Genomic DNA, 7,525 nt, shown 5'->3' on the forward strand with positions numbered 1-7,525 from the left:
AAAGACAAATCTACACTTTTGGGAAGTGAAAACAGACCTCAGGAACAGGCTGCAAGGAGGGCACTTGGGGGGCCTGCGAGAAGATTTCAATAAATGGGAATGCTGGGGCAAAACTTCCATATCCTGACGCCATGGTGAATTGTTCTCCAAGCCGAGGAAGATAAAGTGCAGCAATGAATCATGCACACTGTTCATGATGTGCTCATGTTTTCAAAGGTCATTGGTTACACCGCTTATTTTATATGCGATAAATGTGGCTTATTGAGTCACCCTCTCCTTGTGATCACTTTGTTCTAAGTCTTGAATATACCGAGGGAACAAAAGTCTGCTGTGCCGCCTGACCCAAGCTGACTGCCACAACACACCATCCCGCATATTGGGGCAGTTGTTGAGGGCACCTCGTCTGTTTAGGGCTTTTTCGGTGCGTACCACCAGGCCCGAAAAACATTCGGAGGGAAACGCTGAATCCTCTATTCTGCACTCCTGTCACACACATGGCAATGTGCACCTCGCACACGTGCCCCTCTCTTTTCACACCCTTTGTAGTCGCCTTTCTGTCCACACACACACACACACACACACACACACACACACACACACACACACACACACACACACACACACACACACACACACACACACACACACACACACACACGCGCCTGATTGTTGTGCTGCTCCAATCAAGAGGATTGTGCTTCACAAAACTCACTGAGAGAGAAGAAGAGACAGACACAAAGACAAACGACAAAAAAGGGGAAGAGTGACTAAGGGGGAGAGAGAGAGAGAGAGAGAGAATAGAGGAGACATGACTAAACATTGCACTGAGAGGAAAAATGTAAAAGTAAAAAATGTAATGACCGACTCAACTAAGACAAACTCCAAATTTCATGGGTAGAAGTTTGCAATTCGAAGCAGAACTGACATTGGTATGTCTTATAAAAAAAATACCCTGGTACCGAAATGAGAAGCATTTGTCTTTGGCCGCTCACATCTGAGGTCCCATATATGTTTTGAACTGAGATTGCCATTTTGGTGGGTGCCTGAATGCCAATCCGACAGAGTGACAGCGGAGCACCTCCCATCTGCCGCCTTGTTCTTCGCAGAGCAGTGCCACTTAAACTAAGAAGTGTTTATGGGCGAGTTTATGCAAATAACGGGTCAAGGATCCATCCAATCCCATTTGACTTGCCTGTTTTTGTATGGTGATTTATTTTTTATTTTTTTCCTTTCAGAGAGGATTTCGGGCAAGCTGACAATTTTCACTTCCTTCCCACCCCCGCGGGAACCCTCAGACTACACAAGTGATGGAGCATTTTGGAAGAACTTAAAAATGAAGTGGAAAGTGCCTGCTGAAATTCAGCGGCACTTAGCCCCAGGTGTTTCGTATCAGTTTTTACTTGCTCAGACAAATAAGACAGTAAAAATCTATGTACTAACAAAGTTGGCTTATCAAAACAACAAACAAAAAAAAAACCCTCCCTATCCATCTATCCAACACTATCTTTTACTAAGATGGATTGTGAAAAAAAAATTACTACTTCATTCAACCAGATTTCTCATTGAAATAATCCTGTTAGTGATCAATGTCATAAACAGAAGACATTGTTTACCCTCGCTATGGCAGTGAGAGGTAGAGACTCCCATTTAAAATGTTAACATACAAGCCGAAACTAAGGAAGGAGCGTAATCCTAGGAGGTGGAGCAGGAATTTACCTGTGAATCAATTCAAAGTGCTTATCATTTGACTATGATGTCAGTATGATGTCAGGGGGTGAGGGCTGAGAATTTAATTTCCGCACGTGTGTTGAAACGCCTGTGTTGATGTGCAAGTGGTCGTTAGGAGAGGCTTATCCCCTGGATTCATATTTTTTTCATTTTGTAAATCAAAATGTACATTTTCGGGAGGTTGAAGAGTTCTGAATTTCCGTTCAAGCTCTGCTGCAGACTACACGCATCTAACACCGATTCACATGGAGGGTTGCTGGTTGCTGGCGTCTGGTGAGCATTAATCAGCAGTCAAGGTGCAAAGAGCTTTTGAAACAAGTCGGTCTCTTTCATTGGTATAAGACAATATGAAAAGCAGCGTTTCAATATTTAAAATGAAAATTCTGTCCATTTCCAGTCTGGACCTCATCCTTCTATCTCCACCTGTTACGCCTTTTTCCACACTCTCTCCTCCCCAACTTCCCGGAGTTTGGAGTCAGTGAGTCAATGCTCAGATAAATAAGCCTGCCAATTAAAATGGAATGCTTCCTCTGCATAGCTCAATTGAGGCAAAAAATTTCAGCTACATCAGTGTTGACACTTGGTGTAACTGGTTTCCTAAGAATGGACGGATACATTGAAGAGGTATGTATGCATGGTTTGTGTGCATCATAGTATGTGCATGGAGCCAACCCGCATCTACCGCATCCGCAAAAAACAAGGAAAGACAATGCATCAAAACTCATACAAGGCGTCCGTGTCTCAAAATATTTGTCATTACATTTGCTATTTCCAGACAAACCATTCTGTGGTTTGTCTGGAAATGTACCTGTTCTGGGTGATTAAGTGTTATGTTGGTACCTCCATACCCTGCTTCAAAGTGTTTCGGGCTAGTGAGTTCTAACAGCTATCATAAACGGTACGGTGAAGCGTTTGATAAGATTCTGGTCAGGGACGGTCGCAGCGGTTGCGAAATGCATTCAAATGCAGTGAGATCCAGCTTGAAAATGGTGGGATTGATATTTTAAAGACTGATGAAGGAAAATTGTGGAATTATTATGAATGGGTTGAACAGAAAAACAATCTCAAAGCCACCTCAGTCTAATAGATTTTTTCCCTCATATAATTTGGATATTAAAAACAGCACGATTCCTTCATGTGTGGAACAGTACAAAATGTTTATGCCTCATTTCCCTGAACTGCATTTTCAGGCAGAGAACTTCAACTTTCATATGAAATTCCGAAATAAAAAAAAGGACAACCTTGACTGACATACTACTACGTACTAGATCACAATTAATTCGAGAAATTCGTTTCATTTGTAAACTCTTAATCCTTGTGAGTAATGAATAATATTATTGTGCATTTGCAAGATTGTGAATGTTGAATTTTTATTCAAATAAAATATTTAGGGGGAATAAAAATGTATAGCTATCACACGGTGAAAACCAAGGGGAAAGCTGAGAGAGCTTTTTAATAATGAAAGCACATGTGCTAATGAGCCGCATTAATGGTTCCTGAAAGGAAGCAATTCTGTATTGCTCTAAATTCTGTTTAGTATAATAAGTCATTAACTTATTAGAAGTTGAATGAAATAAAGTCAAGCAAGGAAATATGTATTAAACTGCACATGGTCAACACATTAATATTGAAAGAGCTGGAGGGGTTGGATGTAAAATTATTAATCAATACATGCTTCCAATTGATTATCTTTTGAGTGTAGGGAACTTAGGAATTATCAGCTGTGATGCCGACGTGATATATTTATGCGTGATGATGTGGGGGATAGTGCTCTCATCTAAACACCCGACCGGATTTAGCCCATTCAAAGTGCAGCCTTCTGTTGCATAATTGTCAGGCCCATTAAATCCAATGTTTCCAATCCACCAGTCGCTTGAACTTCAATTAAAGTATAATTTAACTAAAGGCGTGTTTGGGCCTCGACGGGGTTCAAATAAAAGTTTGCGAGGCGATAAGAGACGAAAGACAGCGTTTGTGTGCGAGCCATGCATACCCTCCACTACCTTAGCTGGAGTAAAGTGCCGTCAGGAGCGATGATAGGGTGTGCGCTGAAAGGGCTCTTTTGTTGGGCTACAGAGTGGGATAATGATGGTGTCGATTTGCTAAAGAAGCCGTGGGATCCATGGATCACTGCTGAGATGAATGCGATGAACAGAGCAAGATGAAAATGATGAATAGAGCAACGGGGCAGGCGGAAAAAGAGAGAGCTGATGGAAGCGGCAATTGCAGCTTTTAATTGGGAGGTTTTTTTTGTTGTTGTTTTTTTTTTTTTTTTTAAGCGAGAGGGAAAGAACAAGCTTTTGTGTACAGAACACCCCCACCCCCATCTGTCCAGTTGGAAATTTCCACCAACGTACTGCTCCACCCAGACAAAGGCATTGACAAGGCTCTCACCAGTTCAGTTGAAAGGGTCTCGTCTCGTCCTCATATGGTTTCCTGTTTGTCTGCAGTGTGTTTTCGTACCTTCAGCAGGGACAAACAGAGTGACAGTTCAGGGTCAACACGGGTTTCATACACAAGACCAAGTTGGGCCATTACTGAATGAGCGACTGTGATGGTTGTGTATGCTCAACTTAAGTACACTATGTTCTGCCTGTAAAGGCCTGAACGTACTTTCCTCTAGATGCTCGTAAACCTAAACTGCCCAGGTCAGAATTGCAGGCTGCTCGCTAAATGTGGGTTTCATAGGTTCAAAGCTGGACTGATTAGGGCTGAGCGATAAAACAATCTCCATCATTTTCACGATAAATGTGTGAGATTCATTTTTCGATCCAGAGTCCGTTTTCCTACATGACACGAACAGCCAATCGTACAGCCGGTGCGCCAGCGCTTCCTCCGCTCGCGTCCCGGCCGCAGCACTCTCTGGCCGGCAGCAGGGATGAGGCCTGGCGGAGCTGACGCGGCGGCTCTTCCTCAGACACCAACTCTAACTCGCCCTCCTCCCAACCCAGGCCTGACGCGGCCCCCATCCGCGGTCCGCTCTAAAAGTCCCTGCATATAATCACGGAGGGCAGACTCCAGACCTGCCCAACTTGGGAAAATATTGTGATTACCACAACAGTGTTAAAGGGAGTCTCTGTGGTGTGTTTGAGCTACAGCAGTTAAATGACTCCATCAGTTATTCACACCGTAGCCGTCTCGTAACGAGGCTCATCACATAGTGTGCGAGCTACTACTGCTAAAGAAAACTGTATATATGTACAAACTCATCTCATGGGAATAAATCCCTTGAACTGCATCATCTTGTTAAGTTATTGAACATGTTTACCAACTGGAGATGTACCATTTTCAATTTTCTTGGCTGCCTTTTTTTTTTTTTCCCCAAGTCTGACCTGCCGATTACAATTTTCATTAAATTGTATGTTCAAAATAAAACACTGATCCTTAAATATCTTTTACATTGTCGTCCATAATTTTGAGTTTACATCCATGATCAGAGAAATCAAATTTTCTCATAATTTGGTCTCATTGGGTATATCTGCTGTACGTCAAGGACAAATACATCCTGTGATCTGACCACGCTCATGTGATAGGACAGCTACACATTTCAACTACGGCTGCAATTTTCAGTTACCACAATAGTGAGATTGCTGATTTGGACACTGTGTGTTTATTATTGCTCATTCACTATGGAACAATAATAGAACATGAAACTGTCCCTGAGTTCAAATAAACCAGAAAATGGGGCAAAGTTTCAGTATAATGCAACTTGTAACTCCCACTGAGTTTTAGGAGGACAGCATATAACTAAGATGGAAATGTCCAGTTCAAACTTCAAATGAAAGTATCTTTCATAGCAGATCTCGGGCACGAGGAATAACCAGAGCAGATGCTCTGCTGTTGGTACCGGGTTGAGGTACCAGAGCATTTTTACCAGTACACTACATGGGAACAGTATGGGGCGTGTACATTTGACCGCCACAGTATGGGATGTGTCTGACACGGATCGATCGGTGCATCTCATGTTTCATATATTAACATTACGGTCACATGAGTGCTTGATTATTACTCCCCTACTACCCATGTGCTTCGAACCGAAGCCCGAGCCGCAGGCGCAGGAACTCAGCTGGAGCGCAGCGTGTGCATTATTACAATTTAAAGAAGAAGCGTGACCCGGATCAATAAAATATTTCACAATATGTCCAGTTGATTTGACCACTTGAGAGGGCAGAACAGAGAGCGGCAGCTTGTACAGGTACGCACTGCTACTCCATGAGAGTAGTTAACGTTATAGATATGATTTGGATTGTGATATCAAAGATTAGGAAAAAAGAGCCGGCGTTTATTTATGAAATTGTATGAAATATTTTGTTTTATTGATTCCACTACAAAAGAAACTAAATTATTTATAATGATTTAATATGACTGGACAGACATACTTCCTGAAAAACAACTCTTTTCAGAAATCAAGACTTGATAGGGTTCGGGTTAGTGCTGAAAAGAATACATGTTTAAATTGAATCGAATCGCTCAATTACTAAAAATTGAGTTTGTTATAAATGTGAGAAATTGATCACAATACTGGTTAAGGTTAGTGGAATAAAATTCAGCTCCTGGAGGACATTGGACATTGTAAATGTTGTTTTCATGTAAGACCATGGGAAAAAGTTCCTTGCTTTAAGTGTTGTACAGAATAAATGGAAAGAAAGTTATATTTGTCTCCCTTTTCATTTTTGTTTGTTTTTCTGATCCGAAAAATGATCTGATCCATTACTCAAAACCGTGATACGATCTGAACCGTGAATTTTGTGACCCATTGCACCGCTAATATATATATATATATATATATATATATATATAAAATTTTTGGCGTAGTTTCAGCTGGCATTTTGTACCTGCATATTTTGACCAAGAATTGCGTGGTTGGTACACAAAATGTGTGCAGGTTGGCAGGTCTGAGATTCAGGAACTTTTCGGAATGTTCTCAGATGTTGATGATTATATTATATACTTAAATGTATATTTATATATTATTTATTTATCTCTTTTTTGATTACATATTTTTTATTTTATTTATTCAGTGTTTAACGTAAAGCCATGAGAATACACTTCAATCGGCAAATTAAGCATTATTATTATTCAACATAAATTGTGATAATTAAGACATTGATCAATAAAAAAAAACATATATATATATATATATATATATATATATATATATAGTGATATTTTTGACCATATTGTCCAGCCCTAGGGCTGATATGTAAAGCTCCAAAATGTAAAAGCACAGAAAAATGTATCCGTCTGGTCAACTAAATAGTGATTGGATTAATTACAAAGTCATTGGTAAATAATAACAAAGTTTGATTGGCCATAAAGGCTTTAACTAGATGAGATGACCGAATCCCCAACAGTACTGCCAGGAGGTCCTGAACACAGCAGTGGCCACACACACACACACACACACACACACACACACACACACACACACACACACACACACACACACACACACACACACACACACACACACACACACACACACACACACACACACACACACACACACACACAGTTCTGTTATTTCTTAACAGGGGAAGGCTGAAGGATTAAACAGGAAACAGATGGAAGAATAGTAGCACAGCAGAAGAAACGACAACAGTGGGGGGTGGGTGGGGGGGGGGGGGGTAGGGCGGTTATGTGCTGTGACTGCCCCTCTTGCTCCGTTGATTTTTGTCTGTCCTTTTAAATACATGTAAGGAGGCAGAGAGATTGAAAGACGGATTCGGAAATGAGCGGAAAGGACAAAAAAAAGTGTTGGGAGAGGAGCAGCGATGGGAGGCGGAAAAAGAGAGGG

General features: G+C 41.2%; 1 long non-coding RNA gene across 1 annotated transcript in view; it reads right to left on the minus strand.

Annotated features, from left to right (window-relative positions):
* LOC307242261 overlaps positions 1–4,182 on the minus strand; it is a 30,182-nt gene extending 26,000 nt beyond the window's left edge. The window contains exon 1 of the long non-coding RNA XR_013844587.1: positions 4,123–4,182. This is a non-coding gene — a long non-coding RNA (uncharacterized lncRNA). The remainder of the gene's footprint in view (positions 1–4,122) is intronic.
* Positions 4,183–7,525: the final 3,343 nt, after the last annotated feature.

Source organism: Zeus faber, assembly GCF_960531495.2.
Source record: "Zeus faber genome assembly, chromosome: 16".
Lineage (NCBI taxonomy): Eukaryota > Metazoa > Chordata > Actinopteri > Zeiformes > Zeidae > Zeus > Zeus faber.